This window comes from Zingiber officinale, chromosome 4A, assembly GCF_018446385.1.
Source record: "Zingiber officinale cultivar Zhangliang chromosome 4A, Zo_v1.1, whole genome shotgun sequence".
NCBI classification, from domain to species: Eukaryota; Viridiplantae; Streptophyta; class Magnoliopsida; order Zingiberales; family Zingiberaceae; genus Zingiber; species Zingiber officinale.
Genome location: NC_055992.1, coordinates 137,901,160 through 137,918,311, shown reverse-complemented (window position 1 = coordinate 137,918,311; position 17,152 = coordinate 137,901,160). Strand labels below are relative to the sequence as shown.

Here is a 17,152-nt window from a genome sequence, read left to right as displayed (position 1 = left end):
AAAAAAAATTTAAACATAGTTAAAATTATTATAATTAAATAAAAATCTTTTTAATTAGGTCAAAATCGCTAACGTTACAGTACGTTTATCAAAAGTATTAAAATTGTATAACAATACAAGAATAAAAATATTTTGAAGATGAAAAAATATGATAGATTACCCTTTTATATATTTTGTTGAACATTGTGCTTCTTTTATTTACCCCAAATTATTTAAATATATATCTAGAATTTATCTGGCTGGATATCTCACCATGGTGTCGTGGTGTAGTTGGTTATCACGTCAGTCTAACACACTGAAGGTCTCCGATTCGAGTCCGGGCGACGCCATACTGTTTTCATTTCGATCAATTTATTCGGACTTAAATTTTAAATATTAATATGATTTCAAAATTAATAGCATATAAAAACTACTATTTCAAATACTTGAACGCGGTGTTGTGGTGTAGTTGGTTATCATGTTAGTCTAATGCGGTCTACGATTCGAGTCCTGGCGATGCCATTAATTTTTGTTTGTTTATAAAAACTTGATTTGGCCCGAAAACAGCCCGTTTTTATTTTGATCAATTTCATCAGACTTAAATTTTAAATATTAAATATGATATCAAAATTTATAGCATACAAAAATATCTTCCGCCATGGCTTCCGCTCTCCACCTCCTCGTATTCTCCGTCCTCATCCTGCTCCCCCCCTTCCCACCGACGAGCCTCTCACGTCCTTCCCGCCCCCTAGCAGATTCCTCCACTACTGTCTCCGCTTCCTGCCTCGAACTACTCTCCCTCGCCGACCACCTCCTCTACGGCACTTTCCGCCAGCTATCTCACCAGTGCCCGCCTGTTCGCCGGTGCCGCCTAGCTCTACCAGTACGGCTGCTGGTCGGCCTCAACGGCACGCAGCAGGTGGCTGACGCAATGGCGTCCCTCTACGCGCCGAACCATACGACTCTGCCATCTCCGCCACATTGGAGTTCCAAATCTTGAATTCGATTTCATTTACAAATGTTCCCACTCACGTGCCCACTTGGTCGAGTCTCCTGTTGAGTTCAATTCAGACATGATCAGAGTTCACCCAATGAGTCTAACTCATTTGATTCTTCAATGAATCATCATTTCATTCATTTGAATTGATTCAATAAGTCTAGTTTGAATTGGACTCAATCCAACAATTGGATTCATTTGAGTTTTACTCAATAAGTCCAATTCGGATTAGACTTAATTCGATGAACTCATTTTCATATCTACTTGTTCTTTGTGTGTGACATAATAGGTTCTCGTAACGTTGACAATGTACCCAAGTCAATATTAAGATACATAAGCAATGAGTGACATCTAATAACGTTGACAATGTACCCAAATCAACATTTAGATACATAAGCAATGAGTGACATCTAACAAGGCATCATTGCTACCCAAGTGACGAGAAAGTCGAGATCTGACTTGACCTGTCCGTGACTATTATCTTGTATGACTTGATCCCTCTATTCTTGATATCTAGATTAATTAATGAGGCATAGACCGTGTCATCCTCTTATCAACATTTGTGTTTCTTGATCTCTAAGTAGACACACTTAATCAAATAAGCTCAATATCTCATATTGACTCATTTATACATAGTCATGCTTTCTTGTGTTCTACTAATCAAGGGACTCACAGATATCGCTTCTCAATGTTCATTTATTGTTTTACACTTTAATGCTCTTATCGTTGAAGTTCCAAGGTTTTATGAGATTCTAAACATTGATTACAAGCAATGTAATTTATATTAGTTAGCTTTTGATGAAATGTGTAAATTAGTAACATAAGTTGTTGCACATATAGAATAATTTATTATTTTGTGTTAAATGTGGATTTCTTATCTTGTTAGTCTCAAGAGAATGATAGAAAATCAAGTCGTATTGAAATACAACAATTGAGTCGGAGAAGTAGAAAGAAAGAAGGTGTCGCTATCATCAGTACGAATTGAGGTAATAAAATTTTACTTTTTAAGTTAATTTTTATATATTTTTTATTTATAGTAACAAATTATTTTCTTGTTAGAATTTACTTAAAGAGGTTGTAGATTGTCTCCTCCAAGATAAACCTGAAGGAACACAAGCATTGGAAGTCCATGAGGAGGCATTTCGATAACAATTTACTTATAATTTTATTTCATTTTTGTAAAAGTTGTTACATATGGTTCGACTTTAATTATATTCTTTATATAGTGAGATTTTTGGACCTGAGCATTCTGGTTGGGTACGATGTTTAAAAGTTGGTACGCTACCTAGCTAAGTTTTCCCAGAGCAATGTAAATGCAGCTCAATGTATTGACAAGATTATCATTCAAATTCAGATTTGACGGACAAATTTAACGAAATGAGAGAGAAAATTAAAGATATGGAGTTGTGAGAAGCACAACGACAAACAGAAATAGAGCTGATGAAAAAACAAATGCAAGATAATGATCAGTTCCAAAATTTTGCACGAGTAATGTTAAGTATGATGTTGGGAAGTGTTGGGAGCTCTCGTGGACCCAAATTATTACTGGCGCAAGTAATAACATTTCTCACTAAAAAATAATTGTTTAAAATTATTTGTATTGTTAAGTACATTACTAGCAAATTTATTTATTTTTGTAGATGGCAGCTATGTTTGCAAATTGATCCGGCGGTAAGAACAGGGGACCCCGTTCTGGGGAGTCAACGCCACGTGGAACTCAAAGGGCCAGGTGGCCGACCGGAGATGGGTGGGTCGAACGCCCGGCCGGCTGACCGATGTCTAACTGATGGCAAAAGGCGCCCCAGCAGGAAGCTGGGCCCCGACGCTCATGGTACAGGATCGTAGGGCCGAGCGGAGGGCACGCTCGGCCATAGACATGAGGTAGCATACTGCTAACAGTCTCCACAAAGCACATTACCGAGAATCTCCCAAGTAGACCACCATACGGGTCCGGCCGGACGTAAGGCAGAGGCTGGCCGGCCGGACGCCCGGCCGGGAGCAAGGGGAAAAGGACAAGGGACATCTTTTTCTGACAGCGGACATGTTCTACGTTTAGGCCATACTCCAAATCTTACGACAGGGGATTTCGCTGTCCCATCGAAGAAGTGTTTGGACTGTAGCAGTATGGGGTCAGGTAAGCTCACTGACAGGCCCTTACTGGGGTATGGGCTGAGGACACGTGTACACCTCGGTATGTGTGCACTCGCTTCTCCACAGCCCTATATAAAGACCCTCATCCTTCGTCGGAGGTACGCGTTCTACTATTCTTGGAGCCACTTTCTTGTGGAGCTTGGCTTGACTTGAGCGTCGGAGGGTCGTCGCCGGGAACCCCTTCCCGGCCCGACTTCCTTGCAGGTTCGCCAGAGGACCGTATGACCGGTCGGAGATCCACGTCAGCGACCCGGAGAGCGCCACGTGCCTAGCGTCCGTTGATTCAGCATTCGGACAGGATCAATTTGGCGCCGTCTGTGGGAACGCTCCTGTAGCCGATCGGAAGCAATGGACGAAGCTGGACGACAGCACTCGGTGATGCTCTCCACAGAGGAGCTCGATGCTTTGATCGAGACAAGAGCCGCCAAGCTTGTGGAACAGAGACAAAAGTCGTAAGCCGAGCGGGCTGAGCAACAAGCAACATCAGCATCAGGCGGCCGAGCGGAAGCACCTCAGGCCACAGTTGCATTCCATCGGGCCCTATTCCGCACCCCTCCTGAAGCCGCAGCCACAAATCGTGATCGAGGATCCTCTTCAGATGAAGTGCCCAGACGAGATAGCAAAAAAGGGAAAGCCCCCCGAGCGGACGCCTTGCCCGAACAGATCAACCGTCAATTCTCAGAGGCTATTCTACGATACCCTCTGCTAAAGCACTATGTGCCTCCGGCGATCGGTGAATACAACGGAACCACCAATCCGGATGATCATTTGGGTAAGTTCGACAACGCAGCTACTCTTCATCAGTACACAGATGGAGTGAAGTGTCGAGTTTTTCTTACCACCCTCTCGGGATCGGCTCAACAGTGGTTTCGGAGACTGCCGGACGGATCTATCTCAAGTTTCAAAGACTTCCGAACGGCTTTCCTCCACCACTTCGCAAGCAGTCGGTGCTATCAGAAGACTAGTGTCAGCCTGTTTGCCATCAAACAGGAAGCCCGCGAATCGCTCCGAGCCTACATTCAGCGGTTCAACAGAGTGGCCATGGATATATATTCCAACGGCCACCTCGGAGACCATGATGAATGCCTTCACACAAGGCCTCGTAGATGGGGATTTCTTCCGATCACTCATTCGGAAGCCGCTCCGAGACTACGACCACATGCTACACCGGGCCAACGAATACATCAATGTGGAGGAAGCTCAAGCGGCCCGGAAAAAAGAAACTCCAACCGAGCGGGCTCCTCCTGCCGAGCGGAAGCCGCACGTTGCTCATTAGCCACCCAGAGGACCGAGGGCCGAAGCAATCCGCTCCCCCCATGCTAGGTCCCACGTGCAAGAGGTCGCTGCCGAGCGGCCCAAATCAAGAAGGAAGGTATGGACCCCTATGTTCTGTTCTTTCCACCAGACGGACACGCACAACACCAGAGATTGTCGGAGTCTTCCTTTGATCACTCACCCCGTTCCCCGGAGTGGCGGCCATCGATCGCCTTCAGCGGACAGGCGACAGAGGCCCCGTGAATCCAATCGATCAATAGTCGACAGGCGACCACAACCGACTCCCGAGCGACATCACACTCCGAGGCGTGAGAATCCCCGGATGTCTAGGGAGCGACCCCGACCGTCCGCTCGGGAAGAAGAAAATAGAAGTAATACTTCTCGAGGCGAGATCAACATTATAGCTGGCGGGCCGACCGGGGGTGATTCCAACCGAGCAAGAAAGGCGAGCGTCCGGCAGCTCCAGATCTATGCAGTCGGCTGCAGCCAAGAGCGGGCGAACGGACCCGAAATCAGTTTCGGGCCCATGGACTTGGAAGGAGTTGAAGTGCCCCACGACGACGCTCTGCTCATCAAAGCGGTAATAGCCAACTACACTATTCACCGCGTTTTTATTGACACAGGAAGCTCGGTCAATATCATATTCAAAAAGGCCTTCGATCAACTACAATTGATCAAGCCGAGCTGCTGCCCATGACAACCCCCCTCTACAGGTTTATGGGTAATGAAGTCCTGCCGGTTGGACAAATCCGGTTGGCTATCTCACTGGGAGAGGAGCCGCTCAGGAGGACGCGGACAGCAAACTTCGTGGTGGTCGACTCTCCCTCGTCATACAACGTCATTTTGGGACGACCGGCGCTCAGCGAGTTCCGAGCGGCTGTCTCCACCTTCCACCAGAAAATCAAGTTTCCAGTTGAAGACAAAGTGGGAGAAGTACGAGGAGATCAACTAGCGGCTCGGCGATGCTACGTCGAGATGGTCCGAGTAGAAGCCAATTCCGCTCGTAAGTCGCCACGGATCGAGGTGAACGCTATAACTGAAAAACCTCCCTCTTTAGTTTATGAAGAAAAAGAGGAAGTGCAGATTTATCCAACCCGATCGGAGGCCACAACGTTCGTTGCGTTCGACCTGGAGGCAATCCAGAAACAGGAAGTGATCAGATGCCTCCGGAGAAACTGTGATGTCTTCGTCTGGTCGACGCATGAGCTGCCCGGAATTTCACCAAGTATAGCGCAGCATGAGCTCCACGTCCGACCGGACGCTCGGCCGGTAAAGCAGAGAAAAAGGGATTTCAGCGCCGAACAGAATGCCATCATCCGGGCGGAAGTTGAGAAGCTTTTGGAGGCCGGCCATATACGCGAGGTCCAGTTCCCGAGCTGGCTGGCGAAGGTGGTACTAGTGTCCAAGCCCGGCAACAAGTGGAGAGTGTGCATCGATTTCCGGGACCTTAACAAGGCGTGCCCAAAGGATTTTTATCCCCTACCCCGGATCGATCAACTGGTGGACTCTATAGCCGGCTGCGAGTTGATATGCATGCTCGACGCTTATCAGGGATATCATCAAGTGCCGCTCGCCCGGGAAGATCAAGAAAAAGTAAGCTTCGTTACGGCCGATGGCACCTACTGCTATAATGTGATGCCGTTCAGACTGAAGAACGCGGGAGCCACTTACCAACGCTTGATGAACAAAGTGTTCAAGGAGCAGATCGGGCGAAATTTGGAAGTATATGTGGATGACATTCTCATCAAGTCCGTCCGAGCGGCCGATCTCTTGGAAGACATGCAGGAGACTTTCCGAACGCTAAGAAGGTATGGAGTTAAACTAAATCCCCAGAAGTGTCTGTTCGGAGCAAAAGGAGGGTGTTTCCTGGGTTACATAGTGACCGAGCGGGGTATCGAAACAAATCCCAGCAAGGTGAAAGCCTTACAAGATATGCCGCCTCCAAGAAATCTGAGGGAAGTGCAGCGCTTGACCGGTCGAATAACAGCATTGTCTAGATTCATCTCAAAGACCGCCGATCGGAGTCTCCCATTTTTCAAAATCTTGCGCAAAGCCACTAAGTTTCACTGGGATGAAGAATGCGACTGGGCGTTTGAAGATCTGAAGACATATTTGAACTCTCTCCCGGTACTAGCCAAGCCAGCTGCGGATGAGCCGCTTTGTATTTACTTATCTTCGACTGAGCAAGCAGTCGGCTCGGTACTAGTAAGGGCGAGTGGAGAAGAGCCTGTATATTTTCTAAACCATATTTTAAAAGATGCTGAATCTCGCTACACTGGGATCGAGAAATTGGCTTTCGCATTGGTCCTCGCTGCTCGGTGCCTCCGTCCTTATTTCTTGGCGCATACTATCATCGTCCGAACGAACAGCCCATTGGGAAGAGTACTGTTGAATCCCGAAGCGTCCGGGCGGCTCATCAAATGGACTACGGAGTTGAGCAAATTTGACATTCAATACCAGCCCCGTTCGGCGATAAAGGCGCAATCTTTGGCGGATTTTGTCACCGAAGTACAAAGGCCAGAACCCGAAGCCATGTGGAAGATATTTGTGGACGGATCGTCCACTCGGCTCGGAAGCGGGATTGGAGTACTGCTGCTCTCTCCCCAAGGAGAAAAGATGCATCTATCCGTTCGGCTGGATTATAGAGCTACAAATAATGAGACAGAATATGAGACCCTTATAGCCGGCTTACAGGCAGCCCGACATGTGGGAGCCGAACGGGTAACTATACATTCAGATTCTCAGTTGGCCGCTCAGCAACTTTCTGGTACTTTTGAGATTAACAACGCTCGGCTCAAACTTTACGTCGAAGCCTTCGAAAAGCTCAAAGCTAATTTCAGAGAAGTCATTATCCAGAAGATACCCCGAGCGGAAAACCAAGCGGTCGATGAGTTAGCCAAGCTCGCAAGCTCAATAACGTCGGTCGCCATCCAGCAGCCAATTGAACAAGTTTCGCTGGTGGCTCACGTCGACCGGATGGAGGGCCTCTCGTTTCCGAGCGACTGGCGGACACCTATCATGGAGTTTCTCCGCTCGGGTGCTACACCGTCCGATCGGGATGAGGCCCAGCTACTGAGGAGGAGAGCCGGTCGGTTCACGCTCATTGGAGACCAATTATACAAGAAGGCTTTCTCTCGTCCACTGTTGAAATGAGTGAGCTCGGAAGACGCGGCGTATATCCTCCAAGAAGTGCATCAAGGATCCTGCGGAGGACATCCAGGCGGACGATCGCTGGCTAAGAAAATCCTACTGGCCGGATACTTCTGGCCAGCTTTACAAGCAGACGCCGCTCGGACCGTCGCGACGTGCCTTTCTTGTCAAAGGTATCATAATTTCTCTCACCGACCGGCGGAAGAAATGAAGGCAGCTACTGTGTCTTGTCCGTTCGACCAATGGGGAATGGATATTTTGGGTCCGTTTCCTATGGCGACCGGACAGTGGAAATTTTTATTGGTGGCGGTTGATTATTTTTCCAAGTGGGTGGAGGCCGAGCCGCTAGCCAAGATCACCGAGCAGATGGTCAAGAAATTTATCTGGCAACATATCATCTGTCGGTTCGGCATCCCTCGCCGACTTGTTTCCGACAACGGGCGGCAATTCACAGGAAAGTTGCTCGAAGATTAGTGCAAGAGCTATGGCATCGAACAGCACTTCACGTCCGTGGCGTACCCCCAAAGCAATGGTCAAGCTGAAGTAGCCAATCGGGAAATTCTTCGCATTTTGCGCGCTCGGCTCGACCATCTAGGAGGAAGTTGGGTGGATGAAGTGTCGGGCGTTCTGTGGGCCATCCGAACGACCCCAAAGGAAGGAACAGGCGTCACGCCTTTCCATCTGGTGTACGGCGGCGAAGCGGTGATTCCTGTTGAAGTCGGCGTCGAGTCTGCCCAGATCCAGAATTATGATGATGGCAACGCCGAGCGGAGGAACATGGAGCTAGATTTGGTTGATGAGGAGCGAGCCAAGGCGTCCGTCCGGCTGATGGCGTACCGGTAACGGATGAAGCAAAACTACAACCGGCGCGTCATCCCCAGAGCATTCCAGGTCGGCGACCTTGTCTGGAAGAAAGTGAAGCTGGTCGGTGATGTCGGCAAGCTAGAAGCTCCTTGGGTGGGCCCCTTCAAAATCATCGAAAAGCTGCGCTCGGGCGCTTATTATTTGGAAGACGAAGACGGGCGGCAGCTGGATCGGCCGTGGAGCGCGAATCATCTTCAGCCTTACCGAGCTGGGTAAGAGGTGCGCTGATGTAATTTCGTATACGTTTCGGTTGCCCATGTACCTGTAATGCAGGAAGCCAAAATAATTGAAGGATGGCAAATAGCTTCGCCGAACGGCTGTGTCAAGTTAGCCTTAAAGGTCGTCGAGCTCCGACGTTAAAAATCGAGAGACGAGCTGGCGTCTATAAACCCGCCGAGCGGAAGACCGTCGAGCTCCGATGTTAAATATCGAGAGACGAGCCGGCGTATATAAACCCGCCGAACGGAAGACCGTCGAGCTCCGACGTTAAATATCGAGAGACAAGCCAGCGTCTATAAACCCGCCGAGCGGAAGACCGTCGAGCTCCGACGTTAAAAATCGAGAGACGAGCCGGCGTCTATAAATCTTCCGAGCGGAAGACCGTCGAGCTCCGACGTTAAAAATCGAGAGACGAACCGGCGTCTATAAACCCTCCGACCGGAAGACCGTCGAGCTCCGACGTTAAAAATCGAGAGACGAGCCGGCGTCTATAAACCCTCCGAGCGGAAGACCGTCGAGCTCCGACGTTAAAAATCGAGAGACGAGCCGGCGTCTATAAATCCTCCGAGCGGAAGACCGTCGAGCTCCGACGTTAAAAATCGAGAGACGAGCCGGCGTCTATAAACCCTCCGAGCGGAAGACCGTCGAGCTCCGACGTTAAATATCGAGAGACGAGCCGGCGTCTATAAACCCGTTGAGCGAAGACCGTCGATCTCCGGCGTTAAAAATCGAGAGACGAGCTGCCTATAAATCTTCCGAGCGGAAGACCGCCGAGCTCGACGTTAAAATCGAGAGAGGCGTCTATAAATCTTCCGAGCGGAAGACCGTCGAGCTCCGACGTTAAAAATCGAGAGACGAGCCGGCGTCTATAAACCCGCCAAGTGAAAGACCGTCGAGCTCCGACGTTAAAAATCGAGAGACGAGCAGGCGTCTATAAATCTTCCGAGCGGAAGACCGTCGAGCTCCGACGTTTAAAATCGAGAGACGAGCAGGCGTCTATAAATCTTCCGAGCGGAAGACCGTCGAGCTCCGACGTTAAAAATCGAGAGATGAGCCGGCGTCTATAAACCCGTCGAGCGGAAGACCGTCGAGCTCCAACGTTAAAAATCGAGAGACGAGCCGGCGTCTATAAATCTTCCGAGCGGAAGACCGTCGAGCTCCGACGTTAAAAATCGAGAGACGAGCCGGCGTCTATAAACCATCCGAGCGAAAGACCGTCGAGCTCCGATAAAAATCGAGACGAACCGGCATCTATAAATCCGCCGAGCGGATGAGAGCAATAAAAAGGAATGCCAGTGTCCCGAGGAATGCGCTGTCAATATCGTTCGACTGTCTCTACGTTCCGCTCGGCCCATTACTCAAAGGTACTTCATCGGCATCTGGCGAGCGATCGCAGCTATCAAAGGGGAAAGTTACATATTTAGCCGAGCGGAAGGGTCACGCCAGATACTTCGTAAAAGTCCCTTTCGGATATTAGAGATGGGATAATAGGCGAGTGGACAACACACACATTGACTGGCAAAAGGACAAAGTAAACGAAAGGAAAGCATTGCATTAAAATAAAAACTTTAGGTCGAGCGACCTAAGTACAAAAAAAAGGGATCATTTTTGGTCGAGTGGCCTAATTACATATAAAAACGTCTACTCAATATAGTCGTAAAGGTCCTTGGGGATGTTGTCCAGGAGTGCCACTTGATCGCCGGCTGGAATAATAGCGGAGTCCGGAAGAAGACCCTTAGACTTCAGATACGTGGTGGTGGCGGTCATAGCCAGGTCGAAGGCTGTGTACATCTGCTCGCAGATTTTCTCCGAGAACTCGGGCGAGCGGATGTAGCTTTGTCTTAGGGCAGCGACCCAACTCGGCTCGGCCTCTTGATATTCTTTGAAGGCCAATTGAGACGCTTCGAGGGACTCCTGAAGAGTTTTCAGCTCGTCTATATGCTTCAGTGCATCAGCCGAGCGGCCTGCTTTCTCGCCATCGAGCTGATCCATAAACCCCTTTACCTTCAGCTCCAGGCCCCGAGCCTCCACGTTCTTCTTCTCCAAGTCGGAAATGGCCGTGTTCTTCCTAGTGGTGGCCAGGGTTAATTTTTGGTCGAGCGACTTGGTTTGCCGCTCGAACTCGGCTAGATGATGTGCCTGGTCGGTTGTTTTCTTCTGCTCGGCCTTCAGTAAATCTTGAGCTTTCTTCAGCTCCTTTTGCAGCTTGGCATACGAAGGGCCTTGAGAGCCGGACGGACCGCATGCCGCCTTCAGTTGCCTTAACTCTTCATCCACCATGGTCAGGCGGTTGGAGACAGCAATCTCCTCCACCCATCTCTGACAAAGGAAATTAGAAGTTGTTAGTGGCCGATCGGAAGGAATGCATACAAACTTGGAAGAAAATAAACTTACCCCCGTGGCCTGCTGCATATGGCTATTGGCCAAATTTCGGAGGGGGATCATCGCGACGCGCGCTCGAGCGTCGGCCCACATTTCAGCCAAGGGCCCCTTCAAAGTGATGGTGTGCTCGGGCGCTGTCGGTTGGTCGGCCTCTGGCAACAGCTCTTCAGTTGGAAGATGAAGAGTGACTCGTATTGTGCGGCCATGACCTGGGGTTGTCCGACCGGCAGTCGGAAGAGGATCAGAAGCCGGCGCCAAAAACTGAGATCGAATAGTTGAGCGCTCGACCGATTGTGAAGCAGGCGGAAGGGTGCTGACTGGAACAACCTCAATAGGGGCCGCCGGGTCGTCCCATTCCGAAGGAGTCCGATCGGACGAAATGGCTTCGACCTCTGGAGCTTTTCCGCGAGCACTTGCAGTGGCTCGGGCGGAGGGTTGAACAGCAGACGTGGCCGAACGGACGGGAGTCTCCACTCGGCGCCTTTTAGGAAGAGGCTGCTCTTCTTCTGGAGCCAAGTCGTCACCCCGAACGGAAGGCTCTTGGCTGATGGTTGCTCCAACCGCTGGCTTGGGGAGAGAAGCCTGAGCGGCCGACTCCCCGGCATGTGCCCCGCTCTGTTCTTCATGCGAGCCGACCGGCTGGACACCAAGCGCTTCCATTTCTTTGGCTGCCGCGGCTTCGAGTGCCGCCGCCTTTCTCTTCAGAATGCCGGCCATTACCGACTCCATGACGATATCCGCTGCAAAGGAAAGGAGAAAAAGCAGTTAGCAATCAAAGCAAACGCCCAAGTAAAATTCTTACCGAAGCCGCTCGGAAGAGGAGTCCGTATGGGACTCAGACCGAAGATGTACATCACTCCTTCGTGAAGAAGCTTATTGATGTCGAGCCGCAGACCGGCTAGCATATTTGCAGCATGGAGGTAGTCCGGTCGGGTCTTGAACTTCTTCAGCTCAGGAGTGGGGGATAGGTCGACCTGCCACTTGGTCCGGAAATTGGCCTGATCGGGCATACGAATATAGAAAAAATACTCCTTCCAATGTTTATTGGAAGAAGGCAGTTTGTTAAAGAAGACTAGGCCGGACCGAGCTTGGAACATGAAGGTGCCCGGCTCGGACTGCTTGGGGTAATAGAAATAAAAAAAGACGTCAGGTCGGAGGGGGATGTTGTGGATTTTGAACAAAACAACCCCATAGAGAAGGCGAAAGGTGTTGGGTACTAGACTGCCGAGCGGAACACCGAAAAAGTTACAAACATCTATAATGAAAGGATGTACAGGGAAACGCAGACCGGTAGTAAACTGGTCGCGGAAGACACAGAAAGCTCCGCGCGGCGACTTGTGTGGCCGAGCGGAGGGACCGGCTAAAAGAAGTTCAAAATCATCAGGGATTTCAAAATTATCGGTCAGAATATCAAAGTCATGCTGATCGAATCGTGACTGCATAGTAGTGTACCAGGGGCCGAGGGACTGGTCTTCAAGATGAGAAGAACTAGCCATGGTCCGATCGGAAGAAATCGAAAAGGCAAAAAGGCAGAAGAAAGACGACAGCAAGCGAAAAGAGTACTCTGGAAGCGAAAACTGGGGGAAGAAATGTAAAGAAAGCACCGGAAACAGGAAAGAAAAGAGGAGAACCTTACGAGAAAAAGGAGGATCGAAGGAAGAACACTGGGGATCGACGGAAGCAGGAGAACATGATCGCCGAAGCTCTAGAACGCGGAGGATAACCAGGGGCACGCGAAAGAAGGAGTGAGGCGACGGAGGAGAAAACGAAGATTTTATAGGGTGGAGGCCGGGCGGCCTCCACCGTTGGATCCAGGTCACGGGAATCAAAGCTCGCATCGCGCCGTTCATTTCGAACCGCTTCGATCCCATCAAAGCACCACGCCGCTGCCGCCGTACGATGACGACAGTGCGCCACGTGGCGTTCAGCCATTAGAAGCATTTAATGAGCGCATGCTCAGCCTTAATGTCGAAGATTAGCGCAGATTACGAGGAGGTTCAAGGAATGTGGTTGTTGACTAACCTTAAGGCCATCCCTGCAGTAGGCCGAGCGGAGGATAATGGCACGAAGGCGCCGCCCGGCTAGACTCGCAGTCCAGTCAGTCGGACTAATCGCCTCCTTCGACTAGACTTGAAGGGGAGGCAAGTGATCCGGCGGTAAGAACAGGGGACCCCCGTTCTGGGGAGTCAACGCCACGTGGAACTCAAAGGGCCAGGTGGCCGACTGGAAATGGGTGGGTCGAACGCCCGGCCGGCTGACCGGTGTCTAACTGATGGCAAAAGGCACCCCAGCAGGAATCTGGGCCCCGGCGCTCATGGTACAGGATTGTAGGGCCGAGCGGAGGGCACGCTCGGCCGTAGACATGAGGTAGCATACTGCTAACAGTCGGCCGGACGTAAGGCAGAGGCTGGCCGGCCGGACGCCCGGCCGGGAGCAAGGGGAAAAGGACAAGGGACATCTTTTTCTGATAGCGGACATGTTCTATATTTAGGCCATACTCCAAATCTTACGACAGGGGGTTTCGCTGTCCCATCGAAGACGTGCTTGGACTGTAGCAGTATGGGGTCAGGTAAGCTCACTGACAGACCCTTACTGGGGTATGGGCTGAGGACACGTGTACACCTCGGTATGTGTGCACTCGCTTCTCCACAGCCCTATATAAAGGCCCTCATCCTTCGCCGGAGGTACGCGTTCTACTATTCTTGGAGCCACTTTCTTGTGGAGCTTGGCCTGACTTGAGCGTCGGAGGGTCGTCACCGGGAACCCCTTCCCGACCCGACTTCCTTGCAGGTTCGCCGGAGGACCGTACAACCGATCGGAGATCCACGTCAGCGACCCGGAGAGCGCCACGTGCCCAGCGTCCGTTGATTCAGCGTTCGGACAGGATCACAAATATTATGTAACAACAAGTTCCATCACCTGCGGAAAAAGATAGGTGTAGATCCTCTCCACCACCAGAATCAGATAATAACTAGAGAGGTTGGTTTTTTAATTACACAAGCTTTTACTTTGTACATGCTATATAGTATATACTGTATTGTTGCCAAGCTTTTACTTTGTACACAATTCTTCCTATAGGAGTATATAAAACTGTGTTAATTAGAGCTTAAGCTCTCAGTGAAAGTTATTGTGATACCTGGCCCAAAACTTATAAACATAGAGCTCGAAGAACTCATTCTTCTAGGTCTACTGAATGTTCCTTCCTGCATTATAGTGGGAACAATAAAGACAAGTCACACATTGTTGAAAAGATTTTATATTGATGCCATGAAGATATATAGCTGACAAAATAAATAGATATCTAGATGTTTTCTTCAGCATTTCTTGTCTAGTTGACAGTTTCGTAGCTTTTGATGTTTTAATTTGGTACAAGCTTTGGTTAAATATTTTTTTCATAGGGTAGAGTATTTATGGATGGATGGATGGATGAATCATTAATTAATCAACCTCTTAGCTTCCTCCCAGCTCCCAATTCATGTTGCCAATATCAGGGCACAAGAAGTTGTTGTATCAACCCTACTGGTGCGTGCACAGTTCATACTTCCAAGCGTGCCAAGACCCCACTCGCAGAGGACAACAAAACTTGTCTTCTGTTACTAATATATATCTTTTGGCACATATATTGGCATGATAATCTAAGAAGCTAAGGGTGAATTGCTTAATTTAGTTTAGATTTTTACCCTAAGTTTCAGTAAACATCAATTTCATCCAAAGTTAGAATTTGATAACAAATCTAGGCAATTGTTTATTCCCTCCTAATTCATCATTAGTTTTCTGTCTCCATGTTACAATTGCAAATTTGAATTTTGCTTAATCAGCAAGCTCATTCACAATGTCCCAGTTAAATTTATTGAATTTAGCTCTCTACTGTGGCATGAGGTTTGGTGGCCTAGTATAGGTTTTATGTTTGGTTAAACTTTATTAGTTTTTAAACTAATTTAGTTGGGTTATTGATTGGTGATGATTGAACATACTGACTAAAGAAAAGTCTACAACAAAACTGCCATCTTGTTAAATATTTACTTGTCTTCTTGTTTGGTACAAGCTTTTGTTAAATATTTTTTTCATCATATATTGAAATATGTTGATAGAATATAATTTGGTGGTTCTATTGAAGGTTGCTATTGAAAGTTGGAGCAAATGTCTTTTGTCGCTTGAAGCACATGTCTTTTGTCGTTTGGAGCGCATGCCTTTTGTTGTTTGGAGCACATGCCTTTTGATGTTTTTTTTTATAGAGAAAACTTGTTATTGAAAGTTGTATATATTTTGGAAATTGAAGAAAATATTATGTTTGTGTTATAGTGTGGAGTTAAATGTTATATGTTATGAATATTTTGAAATGAAATACAAATTCTATGTGTTGATTTGGTAATCAAATTTATATTTATGTGTTATGGAAATAAAATAGATTTGCGAAATAAAATGTGAATATTGTCAATTGATTTAATTTGAGCATTTGATTTGGAATTCTACAAGTACAATAGAAAATAGGATTTTTTTTTTTTGTAAAATTGTTAATTCAATAATAGTAGTGATTTTAACCGTTCCTATAACTACACCTTTAGAATCGGTTATAACCGCTTCAAAAGAGTAATTTTCTAGAATGAAAAATTCTATAGAGACGGTCATTAACCACTTCTATCGGTATCCATCAGGATCGGTCGTTACCCGCTTCTATAGGTATCCATCAGGATCGGTCATTAACTGCTTCTATAGGTATACATCAGGATCGGTCATTAACCGCTTCTATAGGTATACATCAGGATCGGTCATTAACCGCTTCTATAGGTACCCATCAGAATTGGCTCTTAGTCATGAACCACCGGTCAGCTTTACCACATCTGTTGGCTTTAGCGTCGCCAACATCTACAACCGTTTTGAACCGGTGCAATAGATTTAGCAGCGGTTGAAAACCGCTGCTATAGGTGTCTTAAAACCGCGCTTCTAAAGGTTTTTTTTTTTTGTAGTGGTCATCCGTTGACCGACATGCTAGTCTTAACGCATTAATATTGTCTTTGTATATTAATGTTTGACTAGGAATAGTTAAGAATAGTGTTCTATGTATATCTACAATATCTCACTATCAGTTCAACCAATTGATATGATGTAGATAAGAACCTACTACCCAAGGACATTATTATTATATTTATTCAATTAGCACTAAATTGAAACAAATATAATAACCAACTTTGCCTTTTATTAGTAATGAAATATGATACAACAAGAGTCCTTTACAATCATCTCATAATTGGTACTAGGGTTAATATTAACACTATCAAACACCCTATCCCTCAACCACCGCACCGCCCTGAGGGAACCTAAATGATGAAGTTATAGATATTTTTCTTTAATTCATTACATAAAATTGTCAAATGGAGAAAAACATGATAGAAAATGGTTGATATCTTCAAAAGAATTAGATAAAATATTTTATTTTCATTGTAAATTATTTAGTCAAAAGTCAATTACAATTCAATTAACAAACGAAAGTGAGTCGAGATTAAAAAAATTTTAGTGTCAAGCTTAAAAGTCATGAAACAAGCAATGAATATATTATAAATATGAATATTAAATTTGATATTAAAATGCGATTAGTTAAAATTAAAATCATTGATCAAAATTTAAAAAAAATAAATAAAGAAAAAGAACATTGGAAGAATATATTAATAAGAATTATTGTTATAGTTAAAAATCTTGCAAAAAATAATTGGGTATTTTGTGGTACAAAAGAGAAAATTTATCAAGATAACAAAGAAAGTTTTTTAGGTTTAATTAAAATGTTTACAGAATTTGATCCTATACTATAAGAACACCTTAAATGTATTCAAAATGATAAAATTCATAATCATTATCTTGGTAATAATATATAAAATGAGTCTATAAATATATTAGATAAAGAAGTAAATAATATTATAATTAAAAAAACAAAAGAAGCAAAATATTTTTTAGTATACTAATTGTACAGGTAAGTTATCAAGAACAAATGTCTCTTATATTAAGATGTGTATATATTTCAACAAGTCCAATCAAAATAGAAGAATATTTTATAGAATTTTTTAAAGTAGATCATACATCAAGAAAAAGTTTTTTTGATACACTTATTAATATAATAAATAAAATTTAACTTGATGTAAA

The 17,152-nt window shown here is 46.4% G+C and overlaps 1 non-coding gene across 1 annotated transcript; it reads left to right on the top strand.

The window, feature by feature from the left end:
* The first annotated feature begins 255 nt into the window (after nt 1–255).
* Nucleotides 256–329, top strand: TRNAV-AAC. The gene has a single exon. It is a non-coding gene; the product is annotated as a tRNA-Val (tRNA).
* Nucleotides 330–17,152: the final 16,823 nt, after the last annotated feature.